The sequence below is a fragment of the Bos indicus genome, chromosome 6 (assembly GCF_029378745.1).
Source record: "Bos indicus isolate NIAB-ARS_2022 breed Sahiwal x Tharparkar chromosome 6, NIAB-ARS_B.indTharparkar_mat_pri_1.0, whole genome shotgun sequence".
NCBI lineage: Eukaryota > Metazoa > Chordata > Mammalia > Artiodactyla > Bovidae > Bos > Bos indicus.
In genome coordinates, this window is record NC_091765.1 from 34613222 (window position 1) to 34632021 (window position 18800).

Below are 18800 nucleotides of genomic sequence, written 5' to 3' on the forward strand. Positions count from 1 at the left end.
AAGGTCGTCTAAGTCCTATACAAAGCATTTGAAGTCCTTTGCATCAAACTTCTTCGTTACCACGTGGGCAACACACAACTGAACATTTATAATTTCTAGACCTTCATGGTCTAGCTTGAGATCTTGCCTCTAAATTCTCCCATGGCTCATGACACTTCCTTTTCCTCAACCCCATCTTCGCACTTTTGAAATACTTTACACTTTTCTAGGCCATGTTCAAATACAACCAGCATGATGATATGCTATAGCTTTATACAGTTTGAATAAAATATTTCTGCCCCTGTACCTTTATATAAGATCTTACACATAGTAAGAACTTAATAAATGTTTGTTGATTGTTCTGAATGACTCACTATATTCAAGGAAAAAAGCAGAAATAGTGAGAAATGACAATAAGAGAACTATCATCACTAAGTAACTAAGGCCCACAGAAAAGAACAAGATAGAGGAGGAGAGAAACAGCTAATGTTAGCCAGAAGACAGACCACTGTCGACTTTTTCACAGTGGGGATTATTACCAGAAGTTATGACCCATCTTTCTTTAACATGGTATAGCAACCAGCATGGCTCCATTTTCCAATTTGGCTCTATTGCCAAAGTTTCTATTGCCTGGCAAAGATACTTATGGGAGAAAAGCGAGCTTAATTCTTCTACCTTTAATTATGCTTTGACAATTCTGCTCAGCTTTTTAAAAACTTTCAGCACAAATGCTACTGCCAAAGTTCTCATTAAGCAGAGCCTAATTACTCTAAATGAATTTTTATTCTTAATAAGAAAAACATGAATAAGATTCTAATAAAACAGGTTTAGTCAATATTATCAATATTTGTCACATCTCCTGAGATGTTTCTTACCAGATTTATTGCAGTAAATGAGATTATGTGAGAAAAAGGGCAAGTCCCAGTATAGACAGAAGCTGACAACTGATAGTATAATGCAAGAACTTAAAAGAAAACAGTATTTCCTTAGCTGAGAATCTGACATTAGTAATTACTCAAAACATTCAAATTACATGTATCTTCACAACTATCGCTATTTAGCTATTGATTAGACTCTAATATCCATCTAGCAATTGTTTACCTTCCCATTTCTTGTGCTATGTATCAGTCACTATCCAAGATGGAAAAAAGTTAAGCATCTGCAAAACACACTGCACCTTTCTTGATCTCTTCTGGAAGGCATTTTAAGCAAAACACATGACAAGATTCTCAGCATCACTAATTATTAGAGAAATGCAAATCAAAACTACAATAAGGTATCTTCTCACACTGGTCAGAATGGCCCTCATCAAAGAAACTGCAAACAATAAATGCTGAAGAGGGTGTGGAGAAAAGGAGAAGAGGGTGTGGAGAATGGAGAAACATTCTACACTGTTTGTGGGAATGTACATTGGTCCAGCCACTGAGGGGAACAGTACAGAGATTTCTTAACAAACTAAAAATAGACCTATCATATTATCCAGCAATCCCATCCCTGGGCATATATCTGGAAAAAACAATTCGAGAGGATACATGCACCTCAATGTTTATTGCAGCACTATTTATAATAGCCAGAACAAGGAAGCAGCCTAAAGATGTCCATCAACAGAGAAATGGATAAAGAAGATCTGGTACATATATACAATGGAATACTACTCAGCCATGAGAAGGGGCAAATTAATGTCATTTGCACCAACAGGGATGGACCTAGAGATTGTCAAACACAGTGAAGCAAGTCAAAAAGAGAAAGACAAATATCATATATTGTTTATATGTGGAATCTAGAAACGTGATTCAGATGAACTGATTTGCAATGCAGAAATACAGTCAAAGATTAGGAAACAAACTTACGGTTAACAAGGGGGGAGTAGAGTTGGGATGAATTGGGACATTGGGATTGACATATATACACTAATGTGTGTATATATATAATAGATAATTAATAAGAACCTACCGTACATAACACAGGGAACTCTACTCAACTCTCTGTGCTGACTTAAATGAGAAGGAAATCTTAACTGATTCAATTTGCTGTACAGCAGAAAATAACACAACATTGTAAAACAACTATACTCCAATAAAAAATTAATTAAAAAAACACAAAAATAAATAGTGATGTTCACACATTTCTGTACACTATTAAGGGTATCTTTTATTTTAGACAAGAGTAACTAGAATTATCTGATTTTTCATAATTACTAGCCAACATTTATGTTGTATCATTAATATGCCAGTTTTGCTCATCAGTTACTATAGATAATAAAATCTTTGTTAAATTATCTACATGCACTATGAAAAATGCACTGAAGAAATATTAAATTTGTGATACAAAAAATCTCAGAACAGAATATTTGCTTATTTTACCCAGAATATTTGCTTATTTTATTGTATTGCATTTGTCAGTATACCCATTTAATATGCCCATATAGTATAATTAAAACAAAGGATGCCAAATGTCTTAATAAAATACTGTAGGTCTAATGTTCTTTAACTTTATATAGTTAACCAAAGTAAATACAATCATTTCTAAATTATTTGATGTATGGTAGCATTGGCCTTCCCATGGCACAAATAATCCATCTGCCAATGCAAGAAATGCAAGAGATGCAGGTTCAATGCCTGGGTCAGGAAGATACCTTGGAGAAGGAAATGATAACCCACTCCAGTATTCTTGCCTGGCAAATTCCATGGAAAGAAGAGCCTGGCGGGTTACAGTCCATTGGGTCGCAAAGAGTCACACACGACTTAGCAACTGAGCACACTCATAGGCATGGTAGAATTAACTGTACTTAATTCCCTGCACATTTTATTTTACCTTGATATGATTCAACTTCCACAATCCATTTGTTACTTAATAGATGATTCCAAAATAGAACAGATGAAAGCCACTGCCGGATAAACTAAGCTCATACTGAGTCCATCTTTGATATCATCTCATATTCATGGTCCATCACAGATAGCCATGCTAATAATGGATTACAATCTTTGAATATTACCTTGATTACTAATTTATTACTTTAAAAAATACATTGGAGTAATACTTCTCACTTACATATAAGCTCAAATAATGCAAGAGGTTATATTTTAAAACAACAACAACAACAAAAGAATAAGTGCATAGGATCCACATGCATGCATGTGTGCACTCAGTTGTACCTAACTCTGAGTTCCCATGGACTGCAGCCTGCCAAGTTCCTCTGTCCATGGAATTTTCCAGGCAAGCATACTGGAGTGGGTCGCCATTTCCTTTTCTAGGGGATCTTCCTGACCCAGAGATCAAACCCTGTTTCTTAGGTCTCCTGCAATGGCAGGCAGAGTCTTTATCACTGTGCCACCCGTGAAGCCCTCCACAGTGTATATAAAATGGTAATGAAAAGATAAGAAATAAGCACTAGATGTACTATACATGAGACCAATTGGTTACATTATCACTAATAATGATATCATCTTAAATATAGTACTAATCCCAAGCCAGTTCCAGTATCTGGCATTTGCATTACATTTTAAAAGAGAGCTTATTAATATTGGTGTGCAGAGCAACGGCTGCCACCTGTTACCTCAAACCAAGGTTTCTAGACACCTGGGACCAATGGGTATTGAGGAACAGAGCACACTATCGAGGCCAACTGTTTCCAAGTAAAACAGTCCTGGTATCTTGCTGGCACCAAGAACAAATATTTTAGTGATGGCAATCCACTCTGAAATGGATCCCCAAACCAAGTCATAATGACTTAATTTCTTAAAATTCTTTTTTCCCCAAGAAAAGCATGAAGTTTTTTTCCCCCAAATTTGAAGGCTTTTATTGGCTTTAGGATTTTGCCAACAATAATTCAATATCCTCCTTTTTATGTACATAAAAGTCAAAAGTGTTTCACATTCCGTACCTGAATTCTTTCCTCCTATTCTGGAGAACTCAAAAACATTAGGAGAAATCTAAGGCAGCAACCTATGCAAAAATGAAGAAATTCAATGCAATTTAAATTTAAGAAAGAATGTGCAGGACGGGGTTGGGATAGGATGGAGTATGCTGTTATTTTTAGCTTGTATTAATATTGACAAGTTCTATGTCTCACAAAGAGTCGGACAGGACTTAGTGACTGAATAACAAAAATAACAATAAAATAACATTTATTCAAAATTTATCTTGACAAAACCAGAAGGAAAAGTTAAAATAATACTATACAAATTTAACATAGAAAGTACTGTTTGGTAGTTGTTATTTCAATTTTGGGCTTCTCAGGTGGTGCCAGTGGTAAAGAACCCACCTGCCAATGCAGTAGACATAAGAGAAGGGTTCAATCCCTGGATCAGGAAGTTCCCTGGAGAACTGAATGGCAACCCACTCCAGTATTTGTGCCTGGAAAATCCCATAGACGGAGGAGCCTGGCAGGCTACAGTCCGTAGGTTGCAAAGTGTCAGACATGACTGAAATAATTTAGCATTTCAATTTTACTCTCAGTGTTTATAATTAAGACTTTAAGTAAAATACTTTTATAGCCATAATTCTTTAATATTCTTAACTACAAGATTTTAAGGACTGTAAGTTAATTCAAATATGATGACATTTAAATGAAGTTTTCAAATTTAATAGAAATTAAAATAGCATTGGACAATATACTCAAATGAGTGCACTGATGAATATAGGGAAACATTTAAGGAAAATCTCTTATTTCCTATTTCATTCTCTCAAATCAAAACTCCCTCACAAATGATTCAGAATTTAATAGCGTTGGAAACTAGGTTAATAAAGGAATATCACATATTTATATTGCACATTAAAAGTTGCTCCAAAGCTTTGTCATGTCCCCAACAAGAGGTGCAATTTATTTTTCTTTCCCTTGAGTAGTCAGGTAAAGATTTAACATAGCAGTCTTCAGTTTGTCTGTTATGGACTGAATTGTGTCCCCTGAAAATTTTCAGGCTGGAGTTTCAACTCCCAGTACATCAGAATGTAACCATATTTGGCAATGAGATCTTCAAAGGGATACCCTGCTGGGGGCAGTGAAGGGTAGGGGGTTCTAACCCCAGATGACCTGTGTCTTTATGAGAGGAGGAAGAGACACCTGGGATGTGCATGCACAAAGAAGACTCTGTTAATCTCTACATAATGATGCCTACTATTTGCAACATCAGGAAGATAGCAAAAGAGGTAAAAATAGGAAAATGTAGATAATCTTAGAAAAAGGAATAATCTATCATATTGTTCTTTGTTTTGATATCACACATACAATCTATTAACAAATACTGATGACTCAGATGCAAAACGTGTCTAAAATCTCACCAGTGCTTATCCACTTAACATTTAACCACTTATCTCTCACCTCTAAGAGCTTTGCCTTTCTTCTTCTACCATGTCCTTTTGCTGCCTACATCTACATGGAAATCAGAGTAATAGTTTTAAAATAAAGTCTGATTATGTCATTCTTTTTTCCCAGAACACTTCAGTTGTTTTCTATCTCATACAAAGTAAGATTCCAAGTCCTTACCACAGACTATAAGGACTTTCATGATCTGGTTTCTCTCTGATTTGATCTTGTATTACCCGTACAGTCATTCAGTCTGTTCCAGACATAGTGACACTCTTGTTAATCCTAAATGTTCAAATGTTCTCTTCCTTCATGACTTTTGTTCTTGTCTTCAAGTCTCTTTCCATAGAGAGATGCTAGCTTTCTCATTTTTCTCATTTAAATCTCTGCTAAAATATCCCCTGATCAGAGTAAAATTCTTTGACCATGATTTTTGACAGAGCCACACATTTTTTTTCTATTTTTTATTGAAGAATAATTGCTTTACAGAATTTTGTTGTTCTCTGTCAAACCTCAACATGAATCAGCCATAGGCATACATATGTCCCCTGCCTTTTGAAACTCACTTCCATCTTCCTCCCCATCCCACCCCTCTAAGTTGACACAGAGCCCCTGTTTGAGTTTCCTGAGCCATATAGCAAATTCCTGTTGGCTATCTATTTTAAATATGGTAATGTAAGTTTCCATGTAACTCTTTCCATATATTTCATCATCTCCTCCCCTCACCTCATGTCCATAAGCTAATTCTCTATTCTGTTTCTCCGTTCAGTTCAGTTCAGTTCAGTTGCTCAGTCGTGTCCGACTCTTTGCAACCCCATGAACTGCAGCATGCCAGGCCTCCCTGTCCATCACCAACTCCTGGAGTTCACTCAAACTCACGTCCATTGAGTCAGTGATGCCATCCAACCATCTCATCCTCTGTCGTCTCCTTCTCCTCCTGCCACCAATCCCTCCCAGCATCAGAGTCTTTTCCAATGAGTCAACTCTTCGCATGAGGTGGCCAAAGTACTGGAGTTTCAGCTTTAGCATCATTCCTTCCAAAGAAATCCCAGGGCTGATCTCCTTCAGAATGGACTGGTTGGATTTCCTTGCCATCCAAGGGACTCTCAAGAATCTTCTCCAACACCACAGTTCAAAAGCATCAATTCTTCAGCGATCAGCTTTCTTCACAGTCCAACTCTCACATCCATACATGACCATAGGAAAAACCATAGCCTTGACTAGACGGACCTTTGTTGGCAAAGTAATGTCTCTGCTTTTGAATATGCTATCTAGGTTGGTCATAACTTTCCTTCCAAGGAGTAAGCGTCTTTTAATTTCATAGCTGCAATCACCATCTGCAATGATTTTGGAGGCTAAAAAAATAAAGTCTGACACTGTTTCCACTGTTTCCCCATCTATTTCCCATGAAGTGATGGGACCAGATGCCATGATCTTCGTTTTCTGAATGTTGAGCTTTAAGCCAACTTTTTCACTCTCCACTTTCACTTTCATCAAGAGGCTTTTGAGTTCCTCTTCACTTTCTGCCATAAGGGTGGTGTCATCTGCATATCTGAGGTTATTGATATTTCTCCTGGCATTCTTGATTCCAGCTTGTGCTTCTTCCAGTCCAGTGTTTCTCATGATGTACTCTGCATATAAGTTAAATAAGCAGGGTGACAATACACAGCCTTGATGTACTCCTTTTCCTATTTGGAACCAGTCTGTTGTTCCATGTCCAGGTCTAACTGTTGCTTCCTGACCTGCATATAGGTCTCAAGAGGCAGGTCAGCCACCCTATAAATTCTTTAGTACCATTTTTCTAGATTCCATATATGTGCATTAGAATGCGATATTTAACTTTCTCTTTCTGACTCACTTCACTAAGTATAATAGGTTCTATGTTCATCCACCTCATCAGAACTGACTCAAATGTGTTCCTTTTTATGGATGAGTAATATTTCCTTGTGTATATGTACAACACTTCTTTATCCATTCATCATCAATGGACATCTAGGTTGCTTCCAGTTCTAGCTATTGTAAATAGTGCTGCAATGAACAATAGGATACATGTGTTTTTTCAATTTTGGTTTCCTTAGGGTATATGCCTAGGAGTGGAATTGCTGGGTCATAAGGTGGTTTTATTGGAGAAGGTGATGGCACCCCACTCCAGTACTCTTGCCTGGAAAATCCCATGGACGGAGGAGCCTGGAAGGCTGCAGTCCTGGTGGTCGCGAAGAGGTGGACACGACTGAGCAACTTCACTTTGACTTTTCACTTTCATGCATTGGAGAAGGAAATGGCAACCCACTCCAGTGTTCTTGCCTGGAGAATCCCAGGGATGGGGGAGCCTGGTAGGCTGCCGTCTATGGGGTCGCATAGAGTCGGACACGACTGAAGCGACTTAGCAGCAGTAGCAGCAAGGTGGTTTTATGCTTAGTCTTCTAAGGAATCTCAATACCATCTTCCATAGTGGCTATATCAATTTACATTCCCACCAACAGTACAAGAGCATTCCCTTTTCTTCACACCTTTTCAAGGATTTATTTTTTGTAGACTTTTTGATGATGGCCAGTCTCACTGGTGTGAGGTGCTATATGATTTTAGATTTGATTTGCATTTCTGTAATAATGAGAAATGTTGAGCATCTTTTCATGTTTTTTAGCCATCTGTATGTCTTCTTTGAAGAAATATATGTTTTGGTCTTTTCCCCACTTTTTGATTGTGTTGTTTGTTTTTCTGGTATTGAGTTGTATGAGATACTTGTATATTTTGGAAATTAGTCCTCTGTCAGTTGTTTCATTTGCTATTATTTTCTCCCATTCTGAGGGTTGTCTTTTCACCTTGTTTATAGTTTCCTTTGCGGTGCAAAATCCTTAAGTTTAATTAGGTCCCACTTGTTTACTTTTGTTTTCATTTCTGTTACTCTAGGAGGTGGGTCACAGAGGATCTTGCTTTACGTCATCAAGTGTTCTGCCTATATTTTTCTCTAAGAGTTTTATAGTTTCAGGTCTTATATTTAGGTATTTAATGCATTTTGAGTTTATCTTTGTGTATGGTGTTAGGAAATGGTCAAATTTCATTCTTTTACATGTAGCTGTCCACTTTTCCAGCACCATTTGTTGAAGAGGTTGTCTTTGCTCCATTGTATATTCTTGCTTCCTTTGTCAAAAGTAAGGTACCCACAGGTACACGGATTTATTTCTGGGCTTTCTATCTTTTTCCATTGGTCTATATTTCTGTTTTTGTGCCACTATCATACTGTCTTGATGACTGTAGCTTTGTAGTATAATCTGAAGTCAGGAAACTCGATTCCTCCAGTTCCATTCTTCTCTCTCAAGCCTGCTTTGGCTATTCGGGGGTTTTTGTGTTTCTACATGAACTGTGAAATATTTTATCCTAGTTCTGTGAAAAATACCATTGGCAATTTGATAGGGATTGCATTGAATTTATAGATTGCATTTAGTAGTCTAGTCATTTTCACAATATTGATTCTTCCTACACAGGAACATGGAATCTCTCTCTCTCAAACTTTTTATGTTTTATTTGATTTCTTTCATCAGTGCCTTATAATTTTCTGTGCACAGTTCTTTTGTCTCTTTAGGTAAGTTTACTCCTAGATATTTACTTCTTTTTGTTGCAATGGTGAATGGGATTAATTCCTTAATTTCTCTTTCTGATTTTTCATTGTTAGGATATAGAAATGCAAGCAATTTCTGTGTATTGATTTTGTATCCTGCAACTTTGCTAAATTCACTGATTAGCTCTAGTAATTTTCTGATACTATCTTTAGGGTTTTCTGTGTATAGTATCATGTCATCTGCAAACAGTGAGAGCTTTATTTCTTCCTTTCTGATCTGCAGTCCTTTTATTTCTTTTTATTCTCTGATTGCTGTAGCTAGGACTTCCAGAACTATGTTGAATAATAGTGGTGAAAGTGGACACCCTTGTTTTGTTCCTAATCTTAGGAGGAATGCTTTCAGTTTTTCACCACTGAGAATAATGTTTCCTGTAGGCTTATAAATATGGCCTTTACTATGGTGAAGCAGGTTCCTTCTATGCCCATTTTTTGAAGAGTTTTAATCATAAATGGGTGCTGAATTTTGTTAAAGGCTTTTTCTGCATCTATTGAGATTATCATATGGATTTTATCTTTCAATTTGTTATTATGGTATATCACACTTATTGATTTGTGAATATTGAAGAATCCTGCAATCCTGGAAGAAATCCAACTTGACAATGGTGTACGAGCTTTTTGGCATATTGGTGAATTCTGTTTGCTAAAATTTTGTTGGTCTTTTTTGCATTTATGTCCATCAGTGATATTGGCCTGTAATTTTCTTTTTTTGTGTTCTCTTTGGTTTTGGTGTCAGCATGATGGTGGCCTCATAGAATGAGTTTAGAAGTGTTCCTTCCTCTGAAATTTTTTGAAAGAGTTTTAGAAGGATGGGCATTAGCTCTTCTCTAAATGTTTGATAGAATTCTCCTGTGAAGCCATCTGGTCCTGGGCTTTTGTCTTTGGGGAGATTTTTGATCACAGTTTCAACTTCAGTGCTTGTAATTAGTCCTTCCAGCGCTGGAACAGCAGCTGTGTGACACTGGTGCAGCGGCTGCACAGCACTAGAACAACATTGAGGAGACACCCCATGCCCAAGGGCAAGGGAGAAGCCCTAGAAAGATGGTAGGAGGGGGGAAATCACCTTCAGAATCAAACCCCATACCTGCCAGAGACACTCAGAGGGCTCAAAACGTCTTGTGCTCACCAGGACCCAGAGACCCCACAGAGACTGAGACAGAACAGTATTTGAGTGTCTTCTGAGGAGGTACAGGTCAGCAGTGGACCCTTCAGGGGAAGGGGCTCTGCGTGCAGTAGACCTGGGTATGGCGTAAGCCCTCTTGGAGGAGGTCACCATTAAACCCACCATACAGCCCCCAGAACTCACACAGGACTGGGAAACAGACTCTTGGAGGCACAAACAGCAGCTTGTGCACACAAGGACCCAGGAAGAAGGAGCACTGACCCCACAAGAGACTGACCTAGAATTTCCTGTGAATTTCCAGGGGTCTCCGGTGGAGGTGTGGGTTGGCAGTAGCCTGCTGCAGGATTGGGGCACTGATTACAGCAGTGCCTGCATAGGACCTTTTGAAGGATGCACCATTATCTTCACTACCTCCACCATACTTTGGCCCCAGGTCAAATAACAGGGAGGGAACACAGACCCACCCATACACAGAAAATTAGATTAGAGATTTAATGAGCATGGCAATGCCTATCAGAACAAGACCTAGTTTCCCTCTCAGTCAGTCTCTCCCAGCAGGAAGCTTCCATAAGCCTCTTATCCATCTTGATCAGAGTCAGACAGACAGAAACCCACAATCACAGAAAACTATCCAATCTGATCACATGGACCATAGCTTTGTCTAACTCAATGAAACTATGAGCCATGACATATAAGGCTACCCAAAACAAATGGGTCATGGTGAAGATTTCTGACAAAACATTGTACACTGGAGAAGGGAATGGCAAACCACTTCAGTATTCTTTCCTTGAGAATGCCATGAACAGTTCAGTTCAGTTCAGTCGCTCAGTCATGTCTGACTCTGTGACCCCATGAACTGCAGCACGCCAGGCCTTCCTGTCCATCACGAACTCCCGGAGTTCACCCAAACCCATGTCCATCGGGTCAGTGATGCCATTCAACCATCTCATCCTCTGTTGTCCCCTTCTCCTCCTGCCCTCAATCTTTCCCAGCATCAGGGTCTTTTGAAATGAATCAGCTCTTCACATCAGGTGGCCAAAGTATCTTACAGCTATAGAAACTGTGTCTCAGAATTTTAGATCCCTTCTCCAAGGTCACACACTAATTAAGTGGTGGAGCCAGGATTGGAACCTAGGGTGACAATATACAGCCTTGATGTACTCCTTTTCCTATTTGGAACCAGTATGCTCTAACTGTTGCCACTGACCAGATACAGATTTCTCAATAGGCAGGTCAGGTGGTCTGATATTCCCATCTCTTGAAGAATTTTCCACAGTTTGTGTGTGATCTACACAGTCAAAGGCTTTGGCATAGTCAATAAAGCAGAAGTAAATATTTTTCTGGAACTCTCTTGCTTTTTTTCATAATCCAATGAATGTTGGCATTTTGTTCTCTGGTTCCTCTGCCTTTTCTAAAACCAGCTTGAAAATCAGGACGTTCATGGTTCATGTACTGTTGAAACCTGGCTTGGAGAATTTTGAGCATCACTTCCCTAGCGTGTGAGATGAGTGCAACTGTGTGGTAGTTTGAGCATTCTTTGGCATTGCCTTTCTTTGGGATTGGAATGAAAACTGACCTTTTCCAGTCCTGTGGCCATTGCTGAGTTTTCCCAATTTGCTGGCATGTTAAGTGCAGCACTTTCACAGCTTCATCTTTAGGATTTGAAATAGCTCAACTTTAATTACATTACCTCCACTAGCTTTGTTCGTGGTGATGCTTCCTAAGGCCCACTTGACTTCTCATTCAGGGATGTCTGGCTCTAGGTTGGTGATCACACTATCGTGATTATCTGGGTCATGAAGATTTTTTGTACAGTTCTTCTGTGTATACTTGCAACCTCTTCTTAGTATCTTCTGGTTCTGTAAGGTCCACAGCATTTCTGTCCTTTATTGTGCCCATCTTTACATGAAATGTTCCCTTGCTCTAATTTTCTTGAAGAGATCTCTAGACTTTCCCATTCTATTGTTTTCCTCTATTTCTTTGCATTGATCACTGCGGAAGTCTTTCTTATCTCTCCTTACTATTCTTTGGAACTCTGCATTCAAATGGGTATATCTTTCCTTTTCTCCTTTGCCTTTAGCTTCTCTTATTTTCTCAGCTATTTGTAAGGCCTCCTCAGACAACCATTTTGCCTTTTTGCATTTCTTTTTCTTGGGTATGCTCTTGATCACTGCCTCCTGTACAACGTCACAAACCTCTCTCCATAGTTCTTCAAGCACACTGTCTATCAGATCTAATTGCTTGAATCTGTTTGTCACTTTTACTGTATAATTGTAAGGCATTTGATTCAGGTCGTACCTGCATCTTCTAGTGGTTTTCCCTATTTTCTTCAATTAAAGTCTGAATTTGGCAATAAGGAGTTCATTATCTGAGCCATAGTCAGCTTCTGGCTGTTTTTGCTGACTGTATAGAACTTCTCTATCTTTGGCTGCAAAGAATATAATCAATCTGATTTTGTATTGACCATCTGGTGATGTCCATGTGTAGAGTCTTCTCTTGTGTTTTTGGAAGAGGACGTTTGCTTTGACCAGTACATTCTCTTGGTAAAACTCTATTAGACTTTGCCCTGCTTCATTTTGTACTCCAAGGCCAAATTTGCTTGTTAATGCAAGTATCTCTTTACTTCCTACATTTGCATTCCAGTCCCCTATAATGAAAAGGATATCTTTTCTGGGTGTTAGTTCAAGAAGGTCTTGTAGGTCTTCATAGAACTGTTCAACTTCAGCTTCTTCAGCATTACTGGTTGGGACATAGACTTGGATTACTGTGATACTGAATGGTTTGCCTTGGAAACAAACAGAGATCATTCTGTCATTTTTGAGATTGCATCAAGTACTGCATTTCGGACTCTTTTGTTGACTATGATAGCTACTCCATTTCTTCTAAGGGATTATTGCCCACGATAATAGATATAATGGTCATCTGAGTTAAATTCACCCATTCCAGTCCATTTTAGTTCGCTGATTCCTAGAATGTTGACATTCACGCTTACCATCTCCTGTTTGACCACTTCCAATTTGCCTTGATTCCTGGACCTAACATTCCAGGTTCCTGTGGAATACTGCTCTTTACAGCATCGGACTTTACTTCCATCACCAACACCCACACTTCCAACACCCACAACTGGGTGTTGCTTTTGGTTTGGCTCCATGTCTTCATTCTCTCTGGAGTTATTTCTCCACTGATCTCCTGTAGCATATTGGGTACCTACCTATCTGGGGAGTTCCTCTTTCAGTGTCCTGTCTTTTTGCCTTTTCATACTGTTCATGAAATTGTGCTGTTTGTCTGTGCATATTTATTCTTTAATTCTTCTAGATCTTTGTTAATTGATTCTTGCATTTTCTTTGTTTTGTTTTCAAGGTTTTTGACCATCTTTACTAACATTATTCTGAATTCTTTTAGGTATTTTGCCTATTTCTTCTTCACTTATTTGGACTTCTGTGTTTCTAGTTCGTTCCTTCATTTATGTAGTACTCCTCTGCCTTTTTATTATTTTGTTTTTAAATTTATTGTGTTTGAGGTCTCATATTCTCAGCCTTCATGGTTGAATTCTTTCTTCCTTTTGTTTTCTGCTCTTCTAAGTTTGATCCAGTGGTCTGTGTAAGCTTCCTATGGAGTGAGATTTGTGCTGAGTGTTTGTTTGTTTTTTCCTCTGATGGGCAAGGCTGAGTGAGGTGCTAATCCTGTTTGCTGATGATTGAGTTTCTATTTTTGTTTTGTTTGTTGTTTAGATGAGTTGTCCTACACAGGGTGCTAATGGTGGTTGGGTGATGCCATGTCTTGTATTCCAATGGTTTCCTTTGTGTGAGTTCTCACTATTTGAATCCTGGTAGGGTTAGTCCTCTGGTAGTCTAGGTTCTTGGAGTCAGTGCTCCCACTCCAAAGTTTCAGGGCTTGATCTCTTCCATGCAGTGACGCCCATCCACTTGTGGAGAAATTAAGCAGCATGACTCTGAACTCTGGAGACACACATTTTAAAGTCAATTCCTATCTTCAAAATTTGGCATTATTTTTTTGTAGAATTTATCATCCCTATCTGACATGTTATATATTTATCTGTTTACTGTCTATCACTCCTCACTAGAACCCAAATATCATGAAAGCAAGAATTCAGTCTGTGTTTTTTACACTGAAGCACCAGTGTCTAGGATATCACCAAGCACATGGTGGGTATTTTATAAACTGACTTATCACCCGATGAATAATTAATAGACGGCTTAGTCAAAAATCAACCAAAAAATGTAGAATATACCATTTTGGACTTTCTCAGACATCTAAAATGTGATTTCAGTAATAAAAAGAGGCCACTAAATTCAATAAATGAAAGATAACAGTAAACATAAAAAATCTTAACCAACGCAAGATAAACAACAGATGATGTTATGAGGTCACACCACTACCTGACTCCTCTCCCTCAGAGTCTCCAACTCAGCTCCTTTCCACTATGGTGTTTTAGACAAAATAAAGAAATACTACTATATTGAACACTGAGTGTTCTTCAGAAGGAATGATGCTAAAGCTGAAACTCCAGTACTTTGGCCACCTTATGTGAAGAGTTGACTCATTGGAAAAGACTCTGATGCTGGGAGGGATTGGGTGCAGGAGGAGAAGGGGACGACAGAGGATGAGATGGCCAGAAGGCATCACGGACTCGATGGACGTGAGTTTGAGTGAACTCCGGGAGTTGGAGATGGACAGGGAGGTCCATTTCATGGGGTGCAATTCATGGGGTCACAAAGAGTTGGACACGACTGAGCAACTGAACTGAACTGAACTATATTGCTATTATAACACGTGAAGAGGAAAATACCAACAGTGCTTTGTTCACAATAAGTTTTTCCCAGAATCTTTTGTGATTAAACAATATTCAGGGCTTCTCTGGTGGCTCAAAGGTGAAGAATCCAACTGCCAATGCAGGAGACATGGATTCGATCTCTAATCCTAGAAGATCCCACATGCCATTGAGCAACTACAGAATCTGTGCTCTAGATCTCAGGAACCACAACTACTGAAGCCTTTGTGTCTAGAACCCATGCTCCACAAGAGAAATCTCCACAGTGAGAAGCACTTGCACTTCAACAAAGAGTAGCCCCCACTCTCCACAACTAGAGAAAAGCCTTTGCACCAATGAAGATCCAGTACAGTCAAAAATAAATAGATAAATAAAGTTTAAAAAAAAGCAAACAATGTTCCTTCAGTGGAGATTGTATTTAGGAAGTTAGTTATCAGGTTAATGCACAAGGGAGGTTTCATGAATTAAAGAAAAATACACTGTAGTGTGGTCTTTTAGAAAGATACAATACATTCTATGATTATACAAACTATTATGTATTTGTTTTTTCCAAATAATTTTTATTATATCTACCAGTTTTCCCTTAAGACAAATTCATTATATTTACTCTTTCTCACTCATAGTTAACAAACATTTCCATTATTTATTTTTTTTGTAAGAGTCATCTGATATATAAGAGCTCATAAGAGCTCATATGAATACTCGAGGATATAAAATAAACAGCATGCCTTGAAGGAAAAAATATGAAGCACCATTCTTCATAGAAGACTTTACATACCTACTCTTACATCTAGAAATGAAATAGAAGGAGTTGAGAAAAATATTTGCTTCATGTTACTTCTAATATATACAATTTTTCTTGGTTTAAACTTAGAGATATCTCTTCTGCAAAAAAATAATAATGATTAAAATTTATATCATTTTTGTTATTTGGTTGCTAAGTTATGTCCGACTCTTTTCAACCCAATTGACAGCAGCATGCCAGGCTCCTCTGTCCTCCACTATCTCCCAGAGTTTGCTCAGATTCATGTCCATTATGTCAGTTATGCTATTAGCCATCTTACCCTCTGTTGCCCTCTTCTCCTTTTGCCTTCACTCTCTCCCAGCATCAAGGTCTTTTTCATCAACTCGACTCTTTCCATTAGATGGTTAAGGCATTCAGAATTAGTCTTTCCAATCAATAACTGGCACTCATTTCTTTTAGTATTGACTAGTTTGTCCTCCTTTCTGTCCAAAGGAATATCAAGATTCTTTCCAGCACCACAATTCAAAAACATCAGTTCTTCAGCGCTCAGACTTCCAACTCTCACATCCATACAAGACTACTTGAAAAATCATAACTTTGGCTATATGAAACTTTGCTGGCAAAGTGATGTCTCTACTTTTTAATACGCTAAGTTTGTCATAGCTTTCCTTTCAAGGAGCAAGTGTCTTTTAATTTCATGACTGCAGTCACCGTCTGCAGTGAAATTGGAGTGCAAGAAAATAAAAATTTGTCACTTCTTTCACTTTTTCCTCTCCTAATTGTCATGAAGTTATGGGGCTGGGTGCTATGATTGTACTTTTTTAATGTTGAGTTTCAAGCCAGCTTTTTCACTCTTTTCTTTCATTCTCATCAAGAGGCTCTTTAGTTCCTTTTCACTTTTGCCATTACAGTAATATCATCTGTATATCTGAGGTCACTGATATTTCTCCCAGCAATCTTCATTCCAGCTTGTAATTAATTCAGCCTGCCATTCTGCATAATGTCCTCTGTATATAAGTTAAATAAGCAAGGTGGCGACATACAGCCTTGCTATACTCCTTTCCCAATTTTGAACCAGTCTGTTCTTCCATGTCTGCTTCTAACTGTTGCTCCTTGACCCACATACAGGTTTCTCAGGAGATAGGTAAGGTGCTCTAGTACTCTTCTAAGAATCTTCCACAGTTTGTTGTGGTCCACACAATCAAAGGTTTTAGCATAGTCAGTGAAGCAGAAGTAGATATTTTTATTTTTTGCTTCCTCCATGATCCCACAAATGTCAGCAAATTCATCTCTGGTTCCTTTGCCTTTTCTAAACCCAGCTTGCACATCTGAAAATTCTTGGTTCATGCACTTTTGAAGCCTGGCTTGAACTATTTTGATCATTTAGCTTGCTAGCATGTGAAATGAGTGCAGTTGTACAGTAGTTTGAACATCCTCTGGCATTGTCCTTCTTTGGGACTGGAATGAAAACTGACTTTTTCCAGTCCTGTGGCCACTGCTGAGTTTTCCAAATTTTCTGACACATTGAGTAAAATACTTTTTAACCACATCATCTTTTAGGATTTGAAATGACTCAGCTGGAATTCCATCACCTCCACTAGCTTTGTTTGCAGTAATGCTTCCTAAGGCCCATGTGACTTCTTTCTCAGGATATCTGGCTCTAGATGTGTGACCATACCACTGTGGTTTTCCAGGGCAAATGGAAACCCACTTCAGTATTCATGCATAGAGATCCCAATGAACACTATGAAAAGGCAAACAGATATGATACCAGAAGATGAGACTACCCCCCGCCCCCCAAGTCAGATGCTACTGGGAAGAGGAGAGGGTAAATACTAATAGCTCCAAAAAAAAATGAAATGTCTGGGCCAAAGAAGAAACAACACTCTGCTGTGGACATGGCTGGTGGTGAAAGTAAAGCCCGATACTGTTAAGAACAATAATGTACAAGCACCTGGAATGTTAGGTCCATATATCAAGGTAAATTGGATGTGGTCAGCCAGGAGATGGCAAGATTGTACATGGACATCTTAGGAATCAGTGAACTAAAATGGACAGGAATGGGTGAATTAAATTCAGATGGTCATTGTACCTACTCTTGTGGGCAGGAATCCCTTAGAAGAAATAAAGTAGCCTTCAGAGTCAACAAAGAGTCTCAAATTTAGTACTTGGGTGCAACCTCATCAACAACAGAAGGATCTTAGTTCATTTCTACAGGAACCATTTAACATCACAGTAATCCAAGTCTATGCTGCCAATGACTGATGCTGAAGAATCTGAGGTTGACAGGTGCTATGAAGACCTACAACTTCTTCCAGAACTAAGACCAAAACTCATGTACCATTTATTACATGCTATTCTAAGCACTTTCTGTTTAATAACTCATTTGACTTTACAAGAACCCAGTGAAGAAGTGGTTGCTATTCCTCCCATTCTATTGATGGAGAAATTGAAACACAAAGTAAATGGCTCAAGGTCATACACACAGAAAGGGGAAGAACTGAGATTTGATTTTAGGAAATCTCTTAACTGGGCTATACTGCTTCTAAGGTTTCTAATTATCTTTTCTACTTTCTTGAAAATATTGTTCTTAAAATAAAACCATGTGATCATTATAGAAACTATAGGAACAATAAGTATAGTTCATCCAAATAGTTGATGGTGGATCACTGTATATTTTCTGCTGTTTTTTCCTACCCAATATTTCTTTTATATAATTGAGAGGAAATTATGTGTGTTATTACATATTACTAAGTCCTGAGTTTAGGCTATATGTAGTCAAAATTATCATAACATCTCTGCATTGCATGGCAGGATAAAATTTTGGAGACCTTTGTATATTTCTCTATTTCTTCTTTTCTGTCCTCTTAAAATAGGGTATGTGTATCAGGAGAGAAGAATCTTCAGACAGTTGCTTTTCTCGGCTCCAAAAAGTACATGGATAACACAGGGAACTCTGCTCAATATTATGTAACTACCTAGCAGAATGATATCACTGATTCAACAAATAAGAGTTTGAGCAAACTCTGGGAGATAGTGAAGGACAGGGAAGCCTGGCATGCTGCAGTCCATGGGGTAGCTAAGAGTCAGACATGACTTAGTAACTGAACAACAAGTAGAAAAACAATTTGAAAAAGAAAAGATATATGTATATGCATAACTAAATCACTTTTCTATTCTCCTGAAGTTAACACAACATTGTTAATCAACTCTACTCCAAAATAAAATATTCAAACAAAT

At 38.2% G+C, this 18800-nt stretch overlaps 1 protein-coding gene across 3 annotated transcripts in view; it reads right to left on the minus strand.

The window, feature by feature from the left end:
- CCSER1 (coiled-coil serine rich protein 1) overlaps window positions 1–18800 on the minus strand; it is a 1491155-nt gene that overhangs the window by 840783 nt on the left and 631572 nt on the right. The gene's annotated exons all lie outside the window — the stretch shown is intronic.